At 38.6% G+C, this 26,488-nt stretch overlaps 1 protein-coding gene across 6 annotated transcripts in view; it reads right to left on the bottom strand.

Moving 5' to 3' along the window:
- Positions 1–26,488, bottom strand: part of CDIN1 (CDAN1 interacting nuclease 1) — a 241,380-nt gene that overhangs the window by 213,375 nt on the left and 1,517 nt on the right. The window lies entirely within an intron of this gene.

The following is a 26,488-nucleotide window of genomic DNA, read 5'->3' as shown; positions in this document are numbered from 1 at the left end:
CCCATAAATGTTAATAAGTTGGAATTCATTCAGGATCTATTTCTTTCAACCAGTTTTACATCAAAGTTTTATAAACTACTAGAAAGTATATTTAGTTAGAAACCATGACACTGGTACTAGCTCTGGTAGTACAAATGGCACCACAATACATATGACTGATGATTTTTATACTGCCACCAAAGTACTCAGTTAATATACAAATTTCTACTAAACCAAGCCATAAACAAATCTTTAACTGAAAAGCTCTGTCTGCTCGTTTATAATCTGTTACCTGGAAAAAAAAGCAGAAGGTCTCTCTAGCCACCTAATCACCATATCAATGACACATGCCACAAGAGAGAAGCACTAGTTTATTTGATTGATCATGGTAGATAAACTCCAAATAACAGAGAAATTAACAAATGCTTGACATTTGCTCAACATCCATTATTCTGACACTGCTTTCAGAATTTCAAAGCCTGGGAGTATGCTTAATCAACATTCATATTCCCTTGTGAGCTACAGGCACCATATTGCACCCCGCCTTCATACTGATGAAAACTGCATATTGGCCATTTCCAAAATGTTCTGGGACTCCACACAGGGCCCCTTTTCTCTCTTGTTCCTGCTCTGCAGTTTTCTTTTAAACACTTCCAAGATAAAAGCATCTGCCAGTTTTTCTCTCTAGGGATGTATGCAAAATGAACTTAACAGTTTTAAGGCAGGAGTAACCTCACATCTAAATTCATTCATAGGACAGAAAAGGGCCTAAGAGGCCTCTCTAGGGACAAAACCCTGCTGAAATTCTCCCCACACACAACAGTGGGAGCTTTATAAAATCTAAGTCCAGACAATTTCCAATTCAAATGCCCAACATAGCATGACCTTTGTCAGATCTCTGAGCCCAAGATGCACCCATGATTTTTTATTCTAACCAGCACAGACATTAGACAGGGCACTACTGCTAAGCAGGAGGTTCAATATTTGCATGCTCTTCTATTGTGAAAATGTAACAGTGACAGCACTGTGTCAAATTCTTTTCCCTCTAGAACTTTAACTCCATAGGAGAGGCATGGCTGACAGATGACTCCCCAACATCTGTGTTATGTACACTGCACAGCTGAGGAGCCCTGGATCACTGTCAGAACATCATGGAGATGACCTGCACCTCTCTTATGCCTTCTTCTTATCCCTGCCCTCCCCCTCAACGTACAAATATATAACTTTCTATGATACAAACAGCGCAATTTTTAACAAAATATAAAAATGGCAAGACAGATTAACATAATTTGTAGTCATTAAGCTGTTCACGTAGCAGCTCAACATATGTTGTATAAATGGTCTATACCGAATAATTTATCAGATCTGACACTGTGCACATCATATTGTTTTATTTAATACACTTACTAAAATTTCATGGATCAACCATCACTTCTGAAAACACAGAGAAAGTACTGGAAAATATTTATTCACCTCTTGTGATTTATTTTGATTACTCTTACAGCTGCAAGATAAAGTGGAACAAAATTACAAGGTTAAGGTTTACACAGCCATTGCTTCATATACTAAAACATAACAAATGGTTCCATGCCTCTGTTATATTTTACTTTCATTTAGTGTTAAGTAGAACACGAGGCCAAGCACTTAGCTGCCTACTGAATATTTTAATATTTTTAAATAGGACTTAAATATCCTGATCCAGACAGCGGGTACTTAACAAACAATCTCAGAAAAGAATAGTTAGTTCTTTGTGTGGCAACGGATACAATGTTGGCCAGAAAGAACAAACACACTTCTAAAATCTTCCCCTCAAAAGAGATCATAAAAAGAAGCACATCAGAAAATTATCAAGAAGTCACTGAATGCCAAAAGCAACACAAAACAGTCTAGGCACTAAAGGAGGTGATAGAAGATAACATCACAGCAAAACACACAGCTCCTACCCAAAGGAATTCACGATCAGTGGGACAGAAAGCAAAAGAGAAGAATGTATACATTCTAAATGAACAGGTAAGAGTGACAACAGTGGTCAAAACAAACAAAATCCTTGGTGGCTTTAATCTAACATTCAAGGGATTTAAAAAAAGGCGGGTAGGAAGAGGAACAGATGGGGAGAGGAGGGACTGGGAAAAGAGGGTGGAGTGAGGGAAGAAGAGGGAGGGAAATAAACTAGAAGTGGCACTTGAGACTCTTTTTTAAAATCTGTTTTCCTTTAAAACATTTTATCTGGGGACAGGTCTCCCAGACAAGGAAAATAAGATGAAAAGGATAGTTAAAAAGATCAGAAACGGGAGATGAGAGCCTGAAATAGAAAAGATCAATGTAGATTCTCAAGGAAAACAAGAACATTTCTTGGCCCGATCATTGAAAGAGAACTATGAAAAACTGCCTTAGGAGAGACTATTGAGGAAAACACAAAGTTTCCATGATTTAATGCAGTAAAAGTGAGATGAGGACAAGACAAGGAAATCACCTTCCTTCAGAACTAAGTTTTGTTTTCATTTATGAGTCATAAAGTAAAGGAGAATTGTTCCAAAGAACCTACGGAATCATCCTCCCAAGACAATACTCACAGGTACCCAAAGGAGTTCCATATGCTTCAAGGTGTACATGCTGCAGTCCAGAAGCAAAGCTACACTTCTCGAAAACTTGACCTTGCCATCACATGACAGGAGAGCTGGCAGTCAATGAGAGACTTCCCGTGGACCAGGAAAACCATGAAGCCATATAACACACTACATTGCAAGTCAGGCAGCACAGTGACTTTAGATGGATACCAGGTTACCGTGAAAATACTAAAGGGTCTATCATATCACGCCCTCAGAAAGGAAAGGTAAAGACTATGAAGTCAAATAGAGTTCAATACAAAAAACCAGTCAACTTCCAATCTCCCAGAAGAAAAGAACTAAAAACAGGAGAATAATATTGCTCAGTTTAATATATGGTAATAACAGCACCTGGAAAATTCCAGGTAAAGAACAATTTAACCCTTGCAGCCATGTGTCACTACAGTCGCATTACCAATATTGGATGGTTTATACGAACATGAGCTCTAGAATTAACAGCCTTGGGATGGAGGTAGGGAGGCTACATGTCCAAAATATTCAGTAAGAGTTCATGGAGAGCATGGAAGAAAAGAATGAGTTTGAGTGTTGCAAATTCTTGCTGGGACCCCTATCATCACCATCACTCTAGCATTTTATTTCAAGACAAGAAATATATTTTGCCTTTCTGAGATTATTTTCTGGTTACAAGCCAACCATTATGAACCTTTCAGTGAATCACTGAATAGGGCACTTAAAGGGATAAACAATTATAAAAATAACTCTGTCACAAGTGCATACATTTTATTTTATTTAGTGATGTAATAAGCTTAGGGGCATATATCAGGTCCAAAATGGTCTTGGTCATTAATTTAAGCAATAAATCATAGGTCTTGCCAACAATGACGGCAAACAGATGCTAACAAGGAAATGTATTATTTAATATTGCCATGTGTTATAAAAATGTAAGTGTGTTTAAGACATGTCTTAAATTTTTATAATAATATGCATTTAATACATTACTGTTTTGACACATGCAGGAATCAGATTTATAGGTCCCATTCTGTAGCTTCTTCTCCTGTGAACGTGAGAGCATATTCTGGATTTTTTTTTTTAAAGAGGAGAAACCTTTAAAGTGCATGCTTGCAACAATATCTAATTGGTTGTCTTGCTGCTTTGTAGTAAATAATGTCAGCACTGAACTCATTAAAAAGAACGAACCTCTACATTTTGCCTGAATATAAAAATAGAACATTTTAAAATTGCAATGTTTGAAGAAACATAGTCTGAGAAAGTATAAGAGCACTTTTAAAGCAAGTTGATGATTTTTTTTGCATTTGTTATGAACTGTTCTGCGAGCTATCATACAAAAATTATTAACTTAATTAACAAGTTAACAGGTAAAGTTCAATATTCAAAATTTTAGAAGTAACTCAGAAAAATCCTACTATGAAACATCCTAAAAATCAAACAGTAGTAAGTCAAAACACAAAGTAATTTAAAATTGAGTCTCTCTGTGTACTTGGCAAATTATGCCAAATCATAATATTCTTCCATTACCATTCGCTTTCAGAGTAGGCGGTTGACTGTTGCGATTTACATCACTTTGCTACCAGATTGAATCCTTTCAGAAAAAGGGCCTGTGAGAAAATGGAATTAGGAGCTAAGAAATTAATCCAAAGCCTCTTGTTAAAATAATATTTTTTACATCGAAAAAATGCCAACAGCTAACAGAATTTTGTGGTTGCAGGTTATTTTGTCTGTTTCCTTTATCTGTGAACTCTCCTAACTGCCAGCACGTTCTTCTCCCTTTTTTGTGTAGCTAAGAGTCCATGCTTTAGAACACTTGAGGAAGCAGTGCTTGGAGTATGGAAACTAAATTTTCTTCATTAAATCTACTGAAGCAGATATTAAAAATGCATTTAATATACTGGCAATGGTCGGTGGGCACCGCTGACTGTGACAGGCCGGTTACTGATGATGCGCCGTCAGATGGCCTTCTCAGCAGGCGCCTGGTCTCAGGCTGCTGAAGGACAGCACTATCTTCCCCTGTGTGTAAGCTCTATTCATCTCCCAAGTATTTACTAAATCACAGGCCTCTGCACACATAGCCCACGTTTCAGCGTAGGCTAACAAATGATGGATGGCCTCGTCAATTCGTTATGTCCTGAAAGCATGGTTTCCTGCCATTCCAATCATCAAACCTCAGCGCTTCAGAGCTGATCAGTCCCAGGGAATATATTTTGCAGGCTCGATTAGAAGAGGCAAAGTTCTTTCCATTAGAGTCTTTGACACTCTCCTCAGCTATCTGTTGTCTCAACCAATTATTTGGGCAGAATATTCAATAGGTGTTCAGATACTACAACACTGGAAGGGTTGTTTTTGATTTTTTCCCCTGATATTTGCTGAGGTATAATTTCATTTATGACAAAACAGTTGAGGTATTTGATAGCAAAGGACTTAATTGCTAAATCTATGTTTTAAAATAATTTGCTTTTTAGATACATCAGGCAAAGTCTTTAAAATATTTTATACGACCTTATTGCTCTGTATATTATAATGTAAGGGGATTAGCCAAAGCACTTCAAAGGAAATTCCAAGGCAATAGCCATTCTTCAAATTATCTGAGCCTTTTAAGACAACAAGTTATGTGAGTTCTCTTAATTATAATCTGTACAAAGGCATAAACTACTTAAAAATTCTTCTAACAGTTCCAAAGTTAGATGACAAAAGTTCAACTTGTCAAAGAAAAAACACCTTAAAAAAACATGTATTTTTAACTTCCAAGCTTATATATGTCAGTTGTCTTTTCTATAAGCCATAGAACATTTTTATTTTTAGCCATAGCTCATCCACAGAACAGAAAATAATGGCACAATCATAACTATCACTCAGAAATAGTAAACTTTATAGAAACAGGTGAACTTACCACAATTAAAACACAGAGTTGAGCTTTGGGGTAGTGTTAAAGAACCAAACAATCTACTATAAGTAAGCTTCTTGAAAAACGTTAATTTTTTTTTAAGGTACCAGACTCCCATTTAGCCAATAGCTGGGTAGGCTCTGAAGCACCTCAAGTCATCATAAGCTCCACCACATTGCCCTGCCATTCACCTCAACCTTAACCTCAAGATTAAGCTCACTTTTATTGCGCACAAAGGTCACCTGTATTAGGTCAAAATTCAAAGTCCCTTGTCAGAAAAGGTTGATATATTCCAACCTTTCCCTCCCTATGCATCAAATTTTTCATAGTAAAGTCATATTCAGCAGACAGTGTATTCAGCAATTTATTGTGCCATTGTAATACAGTGCAGAATACAATTGTCCAAAAAGGTACTGCATGAATAAAATATTTTTCATGACAATGTACAAAATTTAGACTTCTTACACACCTCTAGCAGATGAAATAAAACTAACCAAATCTTGTTTTCACACTTCAGAAGAGTTATATGGCAAATAATTGTCCTACAAAAGCACAATCCATGCGATAATTATGGTTTTTACTTCCATAGTCTTTGGTTATAGGCAATTTTTTTTCCAGTGCATTATTCAATTTTTTTAGATTTAAACAAAGATCTGGGGTAGGCATTTAGGCTGGTGGTTAAGCCATCTGTGAGGGTGGCCGCATCCCCTATCTGTGTGCCTATGTTCAACCCCCAGCTCCAGCTCATGGCTCAAGCTTGCTGCTAATGCAGGGCTGTGGGAGGCAGCAATGATGGCTCAAGGAGCTGAATTCCTGCCACCCACATGGGATTGAGTCTCTTGATCCTAGCTTCAATCCAGCCCTGTCCCAGCTGTTGCAGGCATTTAGGGAGTGAACCAGTAATAAAGCTCTCTCTTTTTCTGTCCATCTCATTTTCTCAAATTAATTAATTTAATTAAAAATGAAAGATCTCTAACCTGCTTAAAAACTTTTATTCAAATCTAACCCAAGCAGATTAAGCACAGTAAGTCCACACCTAGAAACCTCTCTTTGACCTAGAATCTAGAGGAAGAAATGCTCTATGATAAACAAAGTAGAAAAGGATGGAGAAGAATTATTGTTTTGCCATTTCAGTAGTGCAATTATATGATCAGCAGAACTGCAGAAATAAGATAAATTAAAGGAATTGAAGGCAGCATTCTAGAGTACATTGTAATTAATAAAAACCAAAGCCTTAGGGAATAATAAATATATTCTCTTTAAAAAAGTTCATATGACTTTGTTGTGTTTACCGCAAGGTCTTTTCATAATCAGTACTAGTATGATGGATGATTTCAAGATCATTTTAAAAGGACTCATTCTTCAAATTTGATTAATACCTACATTAAACACTAAAATCAATGTTCATACTCATGTGATGATCTGGGGCATCCTATAAAATCTTCATGCCCCGGAAGGCTTACACCTGACCTCACATATTTTCTAGACTCAATCTGCTTCCTGATATAGCTGACTGTAAAATTGGTATTTACCCAAATATCTTTCAGAAATGTACAATACTTATCAAGTTAAGGCAAGAAAGTAAAAAAGTTCCAGAATACGGGTGGCTGAATTTAACAATAATTAGATGAGAAAATACTTGAAAATGCCCAGGTTTTAACACTCTCTCTTATTCTAAAGCCACAATCATGTTACATAACCATTTTCTACTAGCAGCAGGAGGTGAGTGGGATGGGGGAATCAGCCTAAACCTAGACAGACCCATGATTCATCAACAGAACTTTAAATCTTAGTTGCCAGCATCATCTAAGGACCATAATTTACTAAAAGTAGATATTCTATGGTTCTGGGAATAAAAGGACATTTTGGAAGCTTGGAAGATAAAAGCATTAGTGCTAGGTAAAAATTTTTCAGTTTTGATTTTAAAATTTATTCATTTATTTTATTTTCATTTGAAAGACAGCGATTCAGAGAGGGCTCTTTTGTCCACTTCTTTACTCCCCAAATGTTCACAACAGTCAGGACAGGACCAGCCCAAAACCAGAAGGCCAGAATTTAATCTAGGTCTCCCATGTGGCTAGCAGGGACCCAGATAATTAACCCAGCACTTGTCGCTTTCCAGAGTGTGCTTTAGCAGGAAGCTGGTACAGAAGCAGTAGCAGGATTCAAACCAAGACACTTCGATATGGGATGTGTGTATCCTAAGAGGTGTCTTAATCACTGGGCCATAAGCCTACCCCAGTTCTGATAGTGCAAGTCTAATTATTATAACCATAAATACCACTGGAACAAGCATTGTTGAATAAATAATGGTAATAACAGCAGCAGCAGCAAGCAACACAAGACCAGGAACTGTGTTAACAAGCATTTTATATGCACGATCTCAATGTAAATTTGTAAAAATTCTGGGCTGGCATTGTGGCACTGCAGGTAACACCACTGTCTGTGACACCAGCATCCCATGCGGCCACCAGTTCATGTCTTGGCTACTCCACTTCCAACCCAACTCCCTGCTTATGCCGTAGGGAAAGTAGCAGAAGATGGCCCAAGAACTTAGGTCCCTGCACCCACATGGGAGATCCAAATGGAGTTCCAGGCTCCTGGCTTCAGCATGGCCTTAATAGCCCTCTAGGGAGCAAACCGTGGATGGAAGCTCTCACGTTCTCTCTCTTTCAAAATAAATAAATAAAATAAATTGGTTTTAAGTTCTAATTTATTAATAAAGAATAGGCACCAAGAAATAAGGAAACATAGCAAGTAAGTCAGGAAGCCCAGAATTTATATGTCTATTTCTAGAAATCATGTTATTTAAAGCAATATATAAAACTATCTTCTAGTTAAAGAACTATGATCAACTTCCTGAGGTTCACAATAGAGTTTTTCTCCTATAAATATTTTCTAAAGATTTTGCTTATTTGAGAGGTAGAGTTACAGAAAGAGGGAGAGACAGAGAGAAAGGTCTTCCATCTACAGGTTCACTCCCCAAATGGCTGCAACAGCGGAGCTGGGCCCATCCAAAGCCAGGAGCCGGGCCCATCCAAAGCCAGGAGCCAGGAGTTTCTTCTGGTCTCCCACATGTGTGAGGGGCCCAAGCATTTGGGCCATCTTCTATTCCATTCCCAGACATAGCAGAGAGCTGGAATGAAAGAATAGCAGCCAAGACTAGAACTGGTGCCCGTATGGGATGCCAGCACTGCAGGCAGAGGCTTAGCCTATTGTGCAACAGCACCAGGTGCCTTTCCTATAAATTTATAAAAATAATTAATAACAAGCAGGGAGAGCTAAATAAACCACCTAAGGTCTAATAGAGGCCACAGTAACCGTTTAAACTCAATGGCACCTTTATGGCTCACTCAGTATTTCACTTATTCTGGAATGCAGGTATTCTTGCCTAGTATTGTTAATTCCATTGACCACTCACTCCTGCTTTAGTTTTATGCTGACATATTCTTTTATTGCTGATACTTCACATACAGAACTGAACATGGACAACTGTTATCAAACTATTAAATCAAATTATATACAATTAGGTATCTTTGTTTTTCTTGATAATTATAGAGATTATTTATTTACTATCTGTATTAGCGTGGTTGCCAATTGAAAATGTAACACCAAACCTTGAAATTTCTCTAGAAATACTTTCTGACATGATAAGCCCTCAGGTATACCCCTAGAGTGTTTCTAATTCCCACGGAGAGTAAAGAATTGCTATCATCTCCATGAATTTGACTAGCTAATTTTGAAAGGGATTAGTTTTCCTAAGTGAGACAAATATACATGAGAGCTCTTCAGAAAGTTTATGGAAAATATGTATTATCCTAAAAAAATTTATTTATTTTATTTGAGAGGCAGAGAAACAGAGTTCAAACCTCCAGCTTCTGGTTTACTCTCAAATGCCCAGCACAGTAGACCAGACTAAAGGTGGAGCCCAGAACTCCATCTGGGTCTCCCAAATGGGTAGCAGGGACCCGACTACTTGAGCCATCACCAGCTGGCTCCCAAGGTCTGCAGTAGCAAAAAGCTGGACTCAGGAACAGAGTTGGGACACAAACTCAAGCACTGTGATATGGGATACAGGTGTCCGAAGTAGAGTCTTAACCACTAGGCCAAACATCTGTCCTCACACTATCTTTTAATTTCATTTTTCACAAACATTTTAGAGTACGCCTATATGGCTTCTTTTTTTATAAATCAAGCACCATTTCCTTCAGGTTATTTCAATCAAATGTCTGTTATGAAATGTACCATAATACCTGTAATATATCACGTACTGCATAGATTGGAATTCTACCTCCCCACAACTATAGTGTGGAACAAATAAGGAGAAAATCCAACACTCACAAAAATATAAGAATAAATCAGATACAGATGGAGGTTATCTGAGACCTTTTCATGAAAAACAAAGCACTAAAAATCAGAACAAATTCAGCTAAGAAACTTCTATAATGTGAAACACAAAGTCTCCAATTGGTGATGGCATGCACTGGTATGTAAGTTTTAACAATTGTTTTTGATGATGGGGGCAGGGGATAGGGCTGGGAGACTGTTGAGGAAGAAGGAAAACCAGATTTGTACCATTTGCCAATTTCTATGGTGTAAACACTCCCACCATGAGTGAACTTGAATCTACAAACACGAGGCTGCGGTTTGCAGAGTGCGGAAAAGAGGCTTACAACCAGCAATCATGAGCTGGAAGGAGAGCTCCGGCACCCACTGGCTGCAGGCCAAATTCAACCCACAGACTTGTTCTGTTTGGCCAGGAAAATGTTGGCCCACACTGTGTTTTTTTTTTTTAATTCAAACAAATTGACAACATTTAAAACTCAAGATATTTCATTTTTTCTTAAGAAATAAATATCCTCAGATCTAGATACAGCTGCTTTCCAAAAAGTACAAGTCCCAAGCAGCACTGGCCCACAGTCCTTCTTGTCAGTGGATGGGAAACATAACTTGGCAGCAGCCTGGTTAGTGCACACAATTATGCTTTCACTGGGCCACAACTCCAACCGCATCACCTCATTCACTCACCAGCTGTTGATACCTGTCTTGCTCCCAGAAGGATGGAAGTCTGTGATATCTCACTGAAGGGCATGAATGGAGAGCTGAGATTCCAGATGGGGAACTTTGGCCAAATTACAGGGTAGCACTTCTCCCTTAGTTTTTTATCTATAGCTTTTAAAGATTCGACCAGATGACCGCAAACTGCTTTTTCAACCCAACACTGGGTGGCTTTTTACATCATGGAATCTGAAATAATGAGAGAGGTTCGTAGGTCCCTCTGCAGCAGTTTTTATGATCTACAAGTGAAGAGTTCCAAACATGTCCACCAAAATACACCAGAAATTTGAGGTTAAATATATTTTTTTTATTTTATTTATTTATTTTTTGACAGGCAGAGTGGACAGTGAGAGAGAGAGACAGAGAGAAAGGTCTTCCTTTGCCGTTGGTTCACCCTCCAATGGCCGCCGCGGCCGGCGCGCTGCGGCTGGCGCACCGCGCTGATCCGATGGCAGGAGCCAGGAGCCAGGTACTTCTCCTGGTCTCCCATGGGGTGCAGGGCCCAAGCACTTGGGCCATCCTCCACTGCACTCCCGGGCCACAGCAGAGAGCTGGCCTGGAAGAGGGGCAACCGGGACAGAATCCGGCGCCCCGACCGGGACTAGAACCCGGTGTGCTGGCGCCGCAAGGCGGAGGATTAGCCTAGTGAGCCGCGGCGCTGGCTAGGTTAAATATATTTTTTATCTCTCTGATTTTGTTAGCCTCAGGAAATAAGAATGTTAGCCGGCGCCGCGGCTCACTAGGCTAATCCTCCGCCTAGCGGCGCCGGCACACCGGGTTCTAGTCCCGGTCGGGGCGCCGGATTCTGTCCCGGTTGCCCCTCTTCCAGGCCAGCTCTCTGCTGTGGCCCGGGAGTGCAGTGGAGGATGGCCCAAGTGCTTGGGCCCTGCACCCCAATGGGAGACCAGGAGAAGTACCTGGCTCCTGGCTCCTGCCATCGGATCAGCGCGGTGCGCCAGCCGCAGCGCGCCGGCCGCGGCGGCCATTGGAGGGTGAACCAACGGCAAAGGAAGACCTTTCTCTCTGTCTCTCTCTCTCACTGTCCACTCTGCCTGTCAAAAAAAAAAAAAAAAAAAAAAAAAAAAAGGAAATAAGAATGTGAATAACTTTTAACTTCATCTGTTAGAAAATGATGTTTGTGAGCTATCTGCCACATATAAGGCTGCCACACAGAGGTTGGAAGAATCAGTGGGACTTTCGTGTTACACAAGGAACAGCCTGACTCACATCCCCATCTTAGCTAAATGGGGGTTGGCATGAAAGTTCATTTCAAATTTTATTAGCTTTCCTTACCAATACTGTCAGAAAAACAAATAACAATGTAATATACCTTAAGCAAAAGATGATACCAACTTGGGAAAACTGTAAACAAATAATTTATTTTTTAAATCACCAATCCAATTTCCACGTCTCATCATAGCAAGGCACATTTATTTTTTTCCCCAGAAACCTTTTATTTCAGGAATATAAACTTCATTCTTTTCATAAATACAACTTCAGGAACATAGTGATTCTTCCCACTGCACTTGCCCTCCTATAAACACTCCTACCCTTCCTCCTCCCCCCTCTCCTATTCCCATTCTTATTTTTTACTAAGATCTGTTTTCAATTAACTTTATACACAAATGATTAACTCTATACTAAGTAAAGAGTACAAAATATTGCAGGAAAAAAAAAAAACTGCTCCTTATCAGTTGAGATGAGGGCTGTTCAAAGTCACTGCATCCTGAAGTGTTAAATCACATCTATAGACTACCTTTTAGGTGCTCTATTAATTATCACAGATCAGGGAGAACATGTAGAATTTGTCCTTTTGGGACTGGCTTATTTCACTAAGTATAATGTTTTTCATTCAATTTGTGCAAATGACAGGATTTCTTTTTTTTTTTTTTTTTTTTTTTACTGCTGTGTAGTATCCCATGGAGTATATATCCCATAATTTTTTTTTTTTTTTTTTTGGACAGGCAGAGTTAGTGAGTAGAGACAGAAAGAAAGGTCTTCCTTCCGTTGGTTCACCCCCCAAATGGCCGCTACCATCGGCGCACTGAGCCAATCCGAAGCCAGGAGCCAGGTGCTTCCTCCTGGTCTCCCATGCGGGTGCAGGGCCCAAGCACTTGGGCCATCCTCCACTGCTTTCCTGGGCCACAGCAAGAGAGCTGGACTGGAAGAGGAGCAACCGGGACAGAAACGGCGCCCCAACCAGGACTAGAACCTGGAGTGCTGGTGCCGCAGGTGGAGGATTAGCCTAGTGAGCCGCTGCGCCTGCCCCCATAATTTCTTTATTCAGTCTTCAGTTGACAGGCATTTGGGTTGATTCCATATCTTAGCTCTTGTGAATTGAGCTATAATAAACATGGGGGTACAGATAACTCTTTCATAAGCTGATTTCATTTCATTTGGGTAAATTCCCAGGAGTGGGATGGCTAGGCAATATAGCAGATCTACATTCAGATTTCTAAGGTATCTCCACACTGAGGAAGAAACATTTAAATGACACCTTATCTCCCAGAATGCATCTACAAAGGAAGGTCACTACAAGAGCCTACATGATTCTTGGAGGCCATGTCATACACTATAGAATTTTAGGAGGCTAGAGTGCTGCTGGCATCAATGTCAAACCACAAAGGTTTCACCCTGTATTTCTATTCAGTCTAAAGAATTCCTAGACTAAAAGTGTCCAGTTCTGATAGCCAGAAAGTCATACAAAAAATTTATTTAATTCATAAACTTGCTGAATATAAATCTGAATCTTATTCTGCTAGGCAGATTTAAGAGAGCACCATTTCAATTAGCTAAGTGAGCTTATGCAAACACCTGCATTCCAAAGGTCAGAAGACCTTTGTCTTTGAGAATTTGGAAACTTTCAACAGTCTACAGAAATAACCCTTATAAACAGCAATAGCTCCTAATTCCTAACCTCCTCCTAGTTCCTAAACAGAATAAACACAAATCACAGCTTACAACTCATCTTTTCCTATAACCTTTCCAATAACCTATATCCTTTCCAATAATCAAAATGTTAAAAGTTAAAAATAAATTCAACTTAGGTTGAGGTGGTAGTAGTAATTATGCATCATATGTTTTAAGTTTCATTCATGGAAATCAGTATTGTTCCTAGACAATCTCAAAAAAAAAAAAGACTGAGCTACCATTCATAACAGCCACAAAAAAATTTAAATACCTTGGAATAAATTTAACCACAAATGTGAAAGATCTCGACAATGAAAATTACAAAACATTAAAGAAAGAAATAGAAGAAAACAAAAAAAAGGAAAAATCTTCCATGTTCATCAAATGGAAAGATCAATATCAAAATATCCATACCAACCAAAGCAATTTACAGATTCAATGCAATCTAATTAAAATACCAGGGACATTCTTCTCAGATGTAGAAAAATAAGAAGCTATAATTCACATGGAAACACAAGAGATCCCAATAGCTAACGCAACCTTTAAACAATAAAAACAAAGCCAAAGGCATCATAATATCAAATTTCAAGAACAACTGTAAGTTGGTTATAATCTAAACATCCTGGTACTGACACAAAAATAGACATGTAGGCCAATGAAACAAAATGGAAACCCCGGAAATCAATCCACGCATCTACAAGCAACTAATCTTTGACAAAGGAGCTAAAATCAATCCCTGGAGAAAGGACAGCCTCTTCAACAAATGGTGCTGGGAAAATTGTATCTCCATGTGTAGAAGTATGAAACAAGACCCCTACCTTATACCTTATACAAAAATTAACTCGACGTGGATCAAGGATCTAAATGTACAACCTGATACCATCAAATTACTAGAGGAAAACATCAGGGAAACTCTGCTAGACATTGCATCGGCAAAGACTTCTTGGAACAGACCCCAGAAGCAGAGGCAATAAAAGCAAAAACAGGCAAATGAGATTATAACAAGATAACAAGCTTCTGCACTGCAAAGGAAACAATCAACAAAGAGAAGAGGTAACTGATGGAATGGGAGAAAATATTTGCAAACTATGCAAATGATAAAGGATTAATATCCAGAATCTACAAAGAGCTCAAGAAATTCAACAACAAAACAAACTATCCAGTTAAAAAATGGACAAAGGAGTTTAACAGACATTTTTCAAAAGAGGAAATCCAAATGGCCAACAGACACTTGAAAAAATGCTCAAGATCACTAGCCATCAGGGAAAGGCAAATCAAAACCACAATGAAGTTTCACCTCACCCCAGTTAGAATGGCTATCATCCAAAAATCAAAAACCAATAAATACTGGTGAGGGTATGGGAGAAATGTACCCTAATCTACTGTTGGCGGGAATGTAAACTAGTATAGCCATTGTGGAAGACAGCATGGAGATTCCTCAGAAACCTGAAAAGAGATCCATAGGACCCAGCCATCCTATTCCTGAAAATTTACCTGAGTGAAATAAAATCAGCATATGAATGTTATCTGTATCCCCATGTTTACTGCAGCTCAATTCACAATAGCTAAGTTATGGAATCCACCCAAATGTCCATCAACTGATGACTGGATAAAGAAAATGTGGTATGTATACACTATGGAATACTACTCAGCCATAAAAAAGAATGAAATCCTGTCTTTTCCAACAAAATGGATGCAACTGGAAACCATTATGCTCAGTTAAATAAGTCAATCCCAAAAAGACAAAAATCAAGTTTTCTTTGATATGTGGCAATTAATATAGAATACTAAAAATGTATAGGAATGAAACGGGCATCTTGTGATATGATTGTTATTTTAGTTCTTGTTTATACTCCTGTGAAACTGTGGTCTTACTTTTTACTTGTTGAATATTTTGGCTAATGGTGAATTAAGGCTGTGTTTCTAGAGTGGATTGAAATTATATATTTATAAAAATTAAACAGAAAAAAAGAGGAAGAAAGGAATGGAGCAAAGAACTATGGTTATCATCTTAAAACTGTTCCTATGAAATACATGAAATATGTTCTCTTTATATTAATAATTTTTTAAACAAACTCTGAGAGAATTGTGCTAATTATCAACGGCCTTTATTTGGTCAGGGGAAGACATACTTTATGTATTTGCCTGAATAACAGTTTCAAGAGACATGAATCTACATTAGTTTTTTCCTCTAATTGCATTCTTTTCTTTGTTTCAAAATATTTATTCTCATGGTCTTGAAGTGATTGCTCTAAGTTTAATAGTTTTACATGTTTTTGGTAGCTGAATCCTAACATTTCAAACACATGAAAGAAACTGGTCCTAAGAAATTTTAACTATTTTAACTTCAGATGGAAAAGTGTAGAACCCTCAGTTAACTGAATAAGACTCCAACTATTTAACAGGTCACAGTTCAAACACCACACTTGAAGCCGGGCAAGGTGGGGGGTGGGGGGGAATGGAATATATCATTCCTCTGCCAAGAGACAGCAATTGAAAGTGTGACAAATCATGCCATGATTCTTTAGCATGAAGGAGGCCTTGGGTTTTAAGGAAAGACTATTAGCAGGGCCAGCACTGTGGTACAGCAGGTAAAGCCACTGCCTGCAGTGCCGGCATGCCAGATGGGCGCCAGTTCAAGTCCTGGCTGTTCCACTTCTGATCCTGCTCTCTGCTTCTGACCTAGGAAAGCAGTGGAAGATGGCCCAACTGCTTGGGCCCCTGTACCCATGTGGGAGACCTAGAGGAAGCTCCTGGCTCCTGGCTTTGGATTGCCTCGGCTCCAGCCTTTGTGGTCAGTTGAAGAGTGAAGCAGTGGATGGAGAACACCTCTCTCTCTCTCTCTCTCTCTCTCTCTCTCTCTGTCTCTCTGTAGACTCTGCCCTTCAAATAAATAAACATTTTTTAAAAAGAAAAAAATACTATTAGCTGTTAAATATATGTCTCCTGAAAGAGATGAAAGAGAAAAGGGATGAAAGAGAAAAGAAAAGCTGAGGCAGGTATTAGCTCCTTAGTGTGGCAAGGAAAAAGATGGACTCATGGTCAGCAGGTATCATACATGAGGCACAGACTGCTCCACTCTCGCTTCAGACTCATGGACCAAAGACTCCTGGATCTAGTTGTCCATTCTGTCACCCCTACAGAATGGAGAACTGTCGTCCAGTTAGAAGTTACACCCCAGCAGTTTTGGTGGTTCAGTAAATACCAGCTCACTGCCTATGCAACTGGACAACTGCAAGAGGAGAAGGATACCTTGACTCAAAGATCGTCCTTAAATAGACAACTGAAACTAAAGGAAAATTTATTCTTTATCTCCTGCATGATTTTCATATCAGTACATGACTCCTCTATCTAAAGATCTCTAGATCTACTTAATCTAGAAAAGTACTTGTATGCTGATTGTTTTGTTTTTAAGGTAAATTCAACCAACATGGCAAAACTGCACAAAATGCATAATAAAAACATAATGGTAAATTTAGTCAACATTTGTTGAAAGTTAAATAATAAAATATTATTACCCTATACATCTATTGAATCTCTTTTTCCTGGGGAAGCATATAATTCTTCTTTATTGTACAAGCTAACATTCTGGTATGGGCTATTACTTAATAAACTAACGCATGATGCCTGAATATAGATTTTTAAATGAAGTCAATATTCTAGTTACATGAACATTTCCCACAAAACTAATCAGATATATTCTCAGTATATGGATTTTTCTCAGGATAAAGTTATATATGAGATTTCCTTCAAATACTCCTTTGAGAAATTCAAGTTCATTCCACTTTTGCAGCTATACAAATCCAAAGAAACATAAGTATCTGATAAAAGCTAAGCACTTCTTTTAGAAAGGGAGGGGACCATACATTTAAAAACACCTTTCAGAAGGGTGTCTACAGCTAAGCTACAATGTAACAAAGAACTAGAGCTTGAAGTCTTAAAGAATAAAAAAAAATTTTAAAAGATTATTAAAGAAAATGCATGAAATAATCATATTCTTTACTCTGACATTCCAATCTACACTAATGATCAACACCCACAGACATCTTTGCTGAGTATATGAATTAACACTACTCTTGAAGGTCATGCATATTAATTATATTTCTTTGGCAAAATCACCAACAGATTCTCCCTTTATAAGCTATTCTCATTCATTATTCTGGAACTTGGGTCCACCACAATATTATCAGAAGTGTAGAAAATTGACCACAAATTGAGAAGGTACTCTTCAATTCAACTGAAACAGGCAAATAGGAATAATACTTCCGTTAAGCAGACTAACAACTACAGTATTAATTATATACTGCAATACTCCATGATTCTTTTCTTAAAGATTTATTTATTTGAAGGGAATAGTTATAGAGAGAGAAGAGATAGAGAGATAAAAAGAATCTTCCATCTGCTGGTTCACTCTGCAACTGAATGCAACAGCCAAAGTTGTCCCAGGATGAAGCCGGGCACCTGCAACTCTATCCTGATCTCCCACATGGGTGGTGGGGGCCTAGGCATTTGGGCCATCTTCTGCTGCATTCACAGGTGCATTATTAGCAAGTAGTTGGAACAGAAGCTGAGCAGGCAGAACTTAAACTGGTACTCTGATACTGGATGCCGGTGTAACAAGTGACAGCTTCACCTGCTACACCAAAAGCTCAGCCCTCCGTACCAACCCTAAAAATCAGTGACTCTGGGGCCAGCATTGTGGCATAGCAAGTAAAGCCATGGCCGGCAACTCTGGCATCCCATAAGCTGGTTCCTGTCCTGCTACTCTACTTCTGATTCAGCTCCCTACTAATGGCCTGGGAAAAGCAGCAGAAGTTGGGTGCCCCTGCCACAAAAGTGGAAGACCTGGAAGAAGCTCCTGGCTCCTGGCTTTGGCCTGGCCTAGCCCCGGCCCTTGCACCCATCTGAGGAGTGAACAAGCAGATGGAAGATCTCTGTCTCTCCATCTCTTTGTGTGTAACTCTTAACTTTCAAATAAATACATAAATTTTTTTAAAAAATCAGTGAATCTATGTTTAAATGTTTTTTTCTTAAACACCATTATCTATCACTATGAGTTATTTAAGGCAAGTTTCTGATATCTGGGTCACAGTCATTTGATGATCAAGCCTTATATGTTCATGGCCACACAATCAACTGGTCTGTAAACATTTTTATTTCCTGCAATTCTATTGCCCTTTGTTTCAAAGCTACTAAATTCTAACAATACTAATATTTACCATTCACTCAATACCAACAACTGTATAGTTTGTGAAGTGTTTTACATGCTTTATTTCATCTAATCCTTACCACAGCCTTAAGGATCTTAAATAAAGAGGCAACAGAGCGAGACTAAGATTGTGGAGTCAGACTCTGGATTCGGATTCTGCTTCCTCTACTTTGTAGCTTTGTAACTAGATCACTCCTTTTACAGATGAGTAAGCATGGCTCAAATAAAAAGAGGTAGAGCAAACTGTTGAAATCCTTACTTAACGTATACTAAGCTGATCTTCTGTATATTAAGATAATCGAAAATGAATCTTGATGTAAATGGAAGGGGAGAGGGAGTGGGAAAGGGGAGGGTTGTGGGTGGGAGGGACGGTATGGGGGGGAAGCCATTGTAATCCATAAGTCGTACTTTGGAAATTTATATTCATTAAATAAAAGTTAAAAAAAAAAAAAAAAAAGAAAACAAGAACAATGGTTAATAATGGGATGGGGGGGGCACTGTTCCAAAAAAGACAACTGTAAAGCAAAGACAACACCAAATTAAATCAAGCTACTTCAAATAAATGTAAATGCTAAGTAAAATTTTTGTGCATATCCCAAGTAAGCCCCTAAGCTACTGTACTACTAGCCAGATTGGATGTCTAGGTTCACCACCAAGTACCACTAACTACAACACTGGCAGATACACAATCAAGTCCACCGTAATTCCAATTTTCTGGTAGAGTTAGGCAATGATCTCAAGATAACCAGAAAAGTAGTTTCAGCCCAGGCAGGGAGCCCAACCAAATGAGTTTTTAACCACTAATTTTGAGATCTTACTAGGGACAGGGATTTAAATCACCTCAGGTGAGGTTGAGTGAAAGGATGTCTGTGTATGATCCAAGATTGGAAAGACAGTAGGTGTTGTGAGACAAGACAGAAAAGTCATACTTGGAAATGTGGTAGATATCTAAGGAAAATCTGAGCCAGGATCCCTAAGGACAAAGATGTAGCAAGGGAGTATAAATACTTATTTGCTTAGAGATTTATGGTATCAAGAATTTGATTTATGACTAATATAAAAACTCAATAACTAATACATGGTAGGGGAACTCAGCAGTAAACGAAACTGGTGCCAAAGGGCTCAGTCTGTTGGCAAAAAGGATTTCTGGCAAATATGTACCTTCTCTAAGAATCCTATTTAATCAGCCCTGCCTCAACAAATATTCAACAGTTATTTTCATTTTTAACATTCTATGATTCTCATACTTGTAACTATTGGATATGTCTTAAATTCTTGCCTCAGACTACAAGCTATTCAGAATTTTTACATCATCCTATCTATTCTTTAAAAAAACATAGCCAAAAGGGTGCCACAAACATGGTGAGCATACCATGCATTATTATGGATCAAATGCTTAAGTAGTAGAAAACTGTGCCAATGCTAATGAAAACCATGGGCTGACTGCAGGATGATTCACATAAAACAATGGTCATCTATGAAACTGGTTGAACAAACACTGCAGTGAGAGAAACAGAATCACCATTAAGCAAATACCAGCAGTAATTGTTTCATGAAAAAAAAAAAAAAAAAGCAATGACAAGTGCTAAAATCAGTGGGGAAAAGTGTGATGAAAAATGAACTAACAAAGTCTATATTCCAAGGTACTTTATTTATTTATTTATTTAAGAGGCACAGTTAGAGAAAGAGAGGGAGAAACAGAGAGAAAGGTTCTCCATCTCCACCCTCTGATTCACTAAAATGGCTGCAATGGCCAAAGCTGAGCCAATCAGAAGCCAGAAGTCAGGAGCTGCCTCAGGGTCTCCCACGAGAGTTCAGGGGCCTAAGCACTTGGGCCATCCTGCACTGCCTTCCCAGGCTACAAGCAGAGAGCTGGATCAGAAGAGGAGCAGCCAGGACACAAACCAGCACCCAAACAGGATGCTGGCATCAGGCACTGCAAGCGGAGGCTTGGCCCTCTAGGCCATGGCACCAGCCCCTCAAGGTACTTTTTAAGTGGAAAGGAAACAACAGCAACTTGAGAATGCAGGAATTTGGCAGACATCACCTTAGTCAAATTAATGAGGTTAACATAAAAATAGTAAGACATATGATGTCACAGACCCCTAACATGAGGTCCTAAGAAGGACATAATATCATTTCTGGGGTATCCTTGTCCAAAATGTTCACCCTCAAAGAATCTCGAGAGAGTACACATCAAATACAAATGTAGGGACACTACACAAAACCACTGATGAGTATTCATGAGAAGTGTTATAATCATAAAAAAAAAAGAAATAGTAAGAAGCCATCACAGATTGGAAGAGATTCAAGACATGACAACTAAAATCAACGAGTGATCCTGGCAGAGAAAAGGCATTAGTGACAAAATGAGCAAAGTTCAAAAAAAACACCTGCAGATTAATGAACTGTAGTGCACTACAATTACTTCCCTGATTTCAACAATTGTACTGCGTGATAGCATAACTTCTAACCTTAAAGGAAGTTGGGTGAGGAGGTGAAGGACATACAGGAATTCTCTATTACTTCTGCAACTTTTCTAAGTTTAAAATTAAATATATATTATATGTGTATATATGTGAAATATAATTGAATACATATGTTGTGTTAGGGCAGGAAATTATAATGTAAAATATAACCTTATGAGTAACAGCTGATGGGGATAAGGGCTTCTATCATAAATAAGAAGGTCCAGGAAATAAACTGGGAAATGCAAATCAACAAAGGTGTCTTCAGCAAGAACTTGACAGTACGTCTGTATTCTAAAGGTGAAAAGGCCCAAAATGATAGAGCTGAAGAGGAGAAGAGAATTTCGGAAGCGTCGGGCAGTGGAGATCACAGAATCCTTTCCTTCAATTTAAGTGGAGGACTCCATGATTCTACCAAGGATTGCCCCAGCTCTCGTGATGAGCTGGAAAGCTCTAATTTAGAGATTCCAGTGAAAACAAAGAAGCCAGGGAGAAGTCAGAGCACTCCAACAGTCAAGAAGAGAAAAATTAAGCTGTGGAAAAAAATCAAGCTATGTCTTTACCTCTCAGCATATATACTAAAATAAATTTCAGACAGAAAGATTAAAGATTTAAGAATAAAAACAAAAGCTATAAAGAACCTAGAAGAAAATGTTGGAATGTGAAAGGATTTCATACGCCTAGAGGCAAAAAGGAAAAAAGGATAAATTTAAAAGTTAAGCATCTCAAAAGCAGGTATTTAAAATAAAAGCAAACCGCTACAATAGAAAATTAGACAAAGGACACCATCAGGTAATTCAAGTGTCAAAAAACTGGAGAAAAAGTATTGTAATTTTTAACTATTATAATTACAAGCTGTCATTCTTGATTCAATATCCTAAAGATTAAATAGTGGCAAGTGTTTGGCACAGCAGTTAAGATGCCTGCATCCCATAACAGAGTGCTGAGTTTGAGTCCTGGCTCCTCCACTTCCAATCCAGTTTCCTGCTAATTTGCAACCTGGGAGGCAGCAGATGATGGGTCTGGCATTTGGGTCCCTGCCATCCACACAGGAAACCAGGGTTGAGTTCTGGGCTCCTGGCTTTATCTTGACTCAGCCATGGCCGTTGCAGGCATTCGGGGAGTAAATCAGAGGATTTACTGTCCCTGTCTCTCTTTGCCTTTCAAATAAAATGAAAATAGATAGACAAAAATATGATTAAATAATGATTCTCCTCAATGCTAGTAAAAGTAGCAGAGACAGACACTACCATGCCTTGCTGGTAACAGGATTAATGCAATCTTTTTGACAGTAATTTGTCAATACACATAAAAATCCTTCAAGATATAAATAGCATTTGATTTCAAATAGCTAGCTATTGTCAAAGTGTGGTCAGTAGACGCCTAGAATCTCTGAGATCCTCTTTGGGGGTCTATAAATCAGTCAAAATTATTTTTATTGAAAAAAAAAAAAAAAGAAGACATTATTTGCTTTTTCCCCTGCACTGACGTTTGCAATGTGGGGGAAAACAACGGCTGGTGAAGCCATCCACTCCTGCGTGCAAATCAAGGCTAGAGCACCCTAACTGCATTAGTCCTCACTCTATTCATTACTGCACACTGGCAGGGGACAACCGTTTGGAGAAAAAAGACCATCTCACCTAAGAATATTCACCTATTAATTTTATTAAATCTCAGCTCTTGAACACATACTCTTGACACTGTGTACGACAAAACAAGAAGCAAAACCAAAGCACACCTTCTGTGTATCAAAGTACGGCAGGTGTCTCAGGAGAAAGCACTTGCATGAATTTAAAGCTAAACCAGCCACTTTTTCCATGGAACACCATTTTTACTTGAATGAATGATGAACAAAGTATGATTATTCAGATATGGGAATCTGGCAGACATTTTCTCAAAAATAAACAATGTGAGACTGTCACTTCAAGGAAAACAACGGATAACGTTTGTTGCCAATGATAAAATTTGAGCTTTCAAGGGAAAACTCAAATATTGGAAAGCTCATATCCATCACCATAAGCCTGACAGCTTCAAATCTCACAGACTTCTGATGAGATCAGTGGTGATATTAACAAATGTTGATTTTTTTGATATTGTATAATGTAAGGTGACAACATTTGGAAAATTTGCATAACTCACAACCAACATTATGCAAACGAACAATGCATGATGATAAAAATCATGCATGGGTAAAGGATCCATTCAAAGTTCAAACTAGGCTAATGGATTGCAAAATAACAGAGTGTGAAAGTTTCTTGATATGGTTTCAGATTTCACATTGCAATTAACCTTCAAGAAAATACCATTTGTTAGGTTTTATGTAATAACAAAAATAACCACAATTATCTAAAAAGCCCTTTAAGTTATTCACCCCTTTTCCAATTACATATATGTCTGAAGGCAAGAGTTTCTTCATATTCTTTAATCAAAAACAATATATCACAACAGTGGAACACAGTCAGATATGTCTTTCTTTTATTAAGGCAAGCATGAAAGAGATTTACAAAAGGGTAAAACAATGCCACTTTCTCACTACATTTTTTTGAAATTCTAGTTATTATTCATAAGAATATGGTAACAAGTAATAGATTTACTATTTTTAAAATAAAGTGATTTTTTATTCCCTTCTTTTCATTTATACTTGAATAAATATCAAATTATATAACCCACATAAATAAAAGTTTGGAGGGGTCTTCAATACTGTTTTTTTAAGTATAAAAGGATCTGGCAATCAAAATGGTAAAAACTTAATGATTTGGTAATGCCCAATTTCTGACAGTCTAAAGTAAGAAAACAAACAGGCTTGGTACTATATATGTGCACAAATAACATATATTAAAACATCAGAAAACAGGAGGGCCAGCGTTGTGGTACAGCAGGTAAAGCCACTGCCCATATGGGCAGCAGTTCAATTCCTAGCTACTCTACTGATCCAGCTCTGTCCTAATGGCCTGGGAAAAGCAATGGAAAGTATCACACGTTTAGGCCCTGCCACAGACAGGGGAGACCTGGAAGAAGCTCCTGGCTTCAGCCCGGCCCAGCCCTGGCTGTTACAGCCATCCGGGGTGTGAACCAGTCTCTCTCTGTCAGTCTCTCTCTCCAATTCTGACTCTCAAACAAATAAATACATTAGGAAAAAAAAATCAGAAAACTCAAACCTTTGATATCCAACAAGAAGGAAATGAATGATACACCCAGAATGTGATATTATTAGTTATTTTAAGACAAATTCTGAAGAATTTTTAAAGATGAGGAATGCTCTCATTATGTTGGAGTAGGGATCAAGTTTTATAAACTATATAAACAGACAATAATAGACTGGAAAAAAAAAAACAAGAAGGGAAAAAGACTATATACATGGGAATGTCATCCACAAAAAAAACTGCTATGTTATTATTAATATTAAAAATAATCAAGATTGTTTTAACATTGAAGTCTGAACTGAGATCAAGAAACCTATATTCCGGAGCCGGTGTTTTGGCATAGTAGGTTAAGCCTCCTCTTGTGGCACCAGCATCCCATATGAGCACTGGTTTGAGTCCTACCTGCTTCACTTCTGATCCAGCTCCCTGCTAATGTGCCTGGGAAAGCAGTAGAGGATGGCCCCTGCATCCATGTGGGAGACCTGGTAGAAGCTCCTGGCTCCTGGTTTTGGCCTGGCCCAGCCCCGACCATTGTGGCCATCTAGGAAGTGAACCAGAGGATGGAAGGTTTTTTACTCTGTCTCTCCCTCTTTCTCTGTGGTTCTGATCTTCAAATAAATAAGTAAATCTTTAAAAAAGAAAAATAAACCTACATTCCAGGTATTGTATAGTCATTACATATCTCTGGGATTTCTGATGTCACTTAACATCTCTGAACCACAAAAAATTATCTCTAAGGTCTTTACCTGGCTCTCTGGTAAAAAGAACCACTGAATTTTAAAACCTGTTCAAGGGGTGGGTGTTTGACACAGTGGTTAGGACACTACTTGGGATGCTGGCATCCCATATTATGGTGTCTGGGTTTTAACTCCAAATTCCTATTCATGTGCATCCTGGGAGGCAGGTGGTGATAGCTCAAGTTTTTGAGTTCCTGCCACCCATGGGGACATCCAAGTTGAGTTCTGGGATCCTGGCGTTGGCCCATCCCAGTCCTGGTTGTTAAGGGCATTTGAGAGTGAACCAGCGGACAGAAGATTTGCTTCTTTTTCGCTGCTGTTTCTCTGCCTTTCAAATAAAATGAAAAAAAAAAAAAGTAAAATTTTTAAAAATATATTCTAAAGGCTATAAAAGGATAAATATTGCAATACATTCAATCTAGATAATATTAGAAAGAGATCCTTCTTTTTTTTTTTTTTTTGATTTATTTGAAAGGTAGAGTTAGAGAGAGAGAGAGAGAGAGAGAGCTTTTCCATCCGCTGGTTCACTCCCCAAATGGGCACAACAGTCAGAACTGGGAAGATCCAAATCCAGGAGCCAGGAGCCAGGAGCTTCTTCTGGGTCTCCCATGTGGGTGGAGGGGCCCAAGCACTTTGGCCATCTTCCATTGCTTTCCCAGGCCATCAGCAGGGGGTTGGATTGGAAGCAGAGCGGCCAGCTCGGACTGACTTTCATCTGGGATGCCAGCACTACAGATGGCGGCTTTTCCCATTATGCCCCAGCACCAGCCCCAATCCTTCATTTTACAGACTAGGAAAACTAAGTCCTACAAAAAAACTGAGGTCAGTTTGTACTTTAATACCAATTATCCAGTAACTTCTGTTTCCTTAAGAATATACTTCTATCATAATGCCCAATCAAGGGTTATACATTAAAGATAGGGAAGGTCTCCACTTGGGATAACCAAATTCAATGCAATGAGACAATACTACAGGTTTGAATTTGGTTTTGAATTAGGAAAAAAGGAAACAAACATTCTATACTTTTAATACAGCATAAATACAATAAACTGCTTGCTCTGTACTGGCTCTTCAAGAATTGCTTGGGTCACAGTGTCCACATCTTTAAAATGAGAATCTATATTATAGGAAGTTATTTCAAAAAATTCATGGAAAAAATGTAATTAAAAGATAAGATTCATGGTGGGTTTTGTGGCACAGTGGGTTAAAGCTGCCACTTGGCACATCCATATCCTATATCTGAGTGCCTGGGACCAAATCTCATCTCTGCTTCTGATCTGGCTGCCTCCAAATGCACCAGGGAGGCAGCAGATGGTGGCCCAAGTATTTGGGTCCCTGTCACCCACACGGGGAACCCAGATGATGTTCTCTGCTCCGGGCTTCAGCTTGGGTTACTACTCAGTGTTGCTGACTCTGGGGAAGTGAATCAGCAGATGGAGGTTTATGCACGCAGGCTCTATCTCTGTACTTACAACCTTCTCTGTCACTCTGCCTTTTTAATCAATGCAAAAAAAAAAA

The sequence above is a fragment of the Oryctolagus cuniculus genome, chromosome 12, assembly GCF_964237555.1.
Source record: "Oryctolagus cuniculus chromosome 12, mOryCun1.1, whole genome shotgun sequence".
Classification (NCBI taxonomy): domain Eukaryota; kingdom Metazoa; phylum Chordata; class Mammalia; order Lagomorpha; family Leporidae; genus Oryctolagus; species Oryctolagus cuniculus.
This window is presented reverse-complemented; position numbering and strand designations above follow the sequence as displayed.